At 39.6% G+C, this 1579-nt stretch overlaps 1 protein-coding gene across 3 annotated transcripts in view; it reads right to left on the bottom strand.

Moving 5' to 3' along the window:
- Positions 1–1579, bottom strand: part of SPPL2A (signal peptide peptidase like 2A) — a 57832-nt gene that overhangs the window by 6850 nt on the left and 49403 nt on the right. The window lies entirely within an intron of this gene.

Here is a 1579-nt window from a genome sequence, read left to right as displayed (position 1 = left end):
GCTGGAGTGCAATGGCGCGATCTCGGCTCACCGCAACCTCCGCCTCCTGGGTTCAGGCAATTCTCCTGCCTCAGCCTCCTGAGTCGCTGGGATTATAGGCACACGCCACCATGCCCAGCTAATTTTTTGTATTTTTAGTAGAGACGGGGTTTCACCATGTTGACCAGGATGGTCTCGATCTTTTGACCTCGTGATCCACCCGCCTCGGCCTCCCACAGTGCTGGGATTACAGGCTTGAGCCACCGCGCCCGGCTAGGCTACTTTTTTCTTATATTTTTAGTAGAGATGGGGTTTAGCCATGTTGGCCAGGCTGGTCTCAAACTCCTGACCTCAAGTGATCCACCCACCTTGGCTTCCCAATTACAGCATGAGCTTCCACTCTCAGCCTAAGAATGAAACTTGGATGGTCCAGGGCAAAGCATTTGTTCAATGGGAATATAAATGTACCCCTTAGTTGAATTATTTCCTTAACTACAATCCTGTGTCAGTAACAATCATGGAAAGAAAAGGAGGAAAGGTGCTAGAATCAACCAGAGGAAAAAATGTGCTGTAGATATTTCCAAAGAAATGCAATGTTAATAACTTTATTTATACAACAACTCTAAATATTCAACTATTCCCAGTATGAGTTAGCATAAAAAGATATGGAAGCCCCAAAGAAACTGTTTACAGTGGCTGCCCCATAAGGGTAGGGGTAGAGGACGAATGGTTAGAAAAGGGACTTTCATGTTTACTTTAGACACTTTTGTATTGCTTATTTTAAAAATGCAAATATGCATTACTTTGTAATTAAAGAAAAATTACTGAAACAAAAACAGTGAAGGTCTATGTAAAAATTTTAGTACATTAACTACCAATAATAATATTAACCTACAAGATATTAAAATAGAACAAAGAAGATTAGAATTACCATAATAAACATCTTTTCACATCATTTTCCCCCCAATTTTTTTTTTTTTTTCTTTTTTTTGAGACGGAGTTTCGCTCTTGTTACCCAGGCTGGAGTGCAATGGCGCCATCTCGGCTCACTGCAACCTCGGTCTCCTGGGTTCAGGCAATTCTTCTGCCTCAGCCTCCCGAGTAGCTGGGATTACAGGCATGCACCACCATGCCCAGCTAATTTTTTGTATTTTTAGTAGAGACGGGGTTTCACCATGCTGACCAGGATGGTCTCAATCTCTTGACCTCGTGATCCACCCGCCTCGGCCTCCCAAAGTGCTGGGATTACAGGCGTGAGCCACCGCGCCCGGCTCCTCCAAATTTTTAAACAGTTTGTGGAAATACCTTAAAGAGAAATTACTGGATTGAAGTAAATAATAAAATATGACATATGCATATGAGAGAATATTATACAGCCATTAAAATAATTTTATGAGGAATTTTAAATGAAATAATATAAAAATGCAGCGAAAAAAAAATAGAACTATTTATAGTATCAGTCACCCATCTATCCATTTTTCTAGAGAAGGCACAGAAGGAAATTCACTTAAACCTTAATTATCTCTAGGTGGTAGGATTATGGGTGGACTTATTTTCTTTATATATATATATATATATATATATATATATTTTTTTTTTT

The sequence above is a fragment of the Sapajus apella genome, unplaced genomic scaffold, assembly GCF_009761245.1.
Source record: "Sapajus apella isolate SASKATOON/1434 unplaced genomic scaffold, GSC_monkey_1.0 scaffold37, whole genome shotgun sequence".
In the NCBI taxonomy this organism is placed as follows: domain Eukaryota; kingdom Metazoa; phylum Chordata; class Mammalia; order Primates; family Cebidae; genus Sapajus; species Sapajus apella.
The sequence above is the reverse complement of the archived record's forward strand: the minus strand, read 5'-3'. Positions and strand labels throughout refer to the sequence as shown.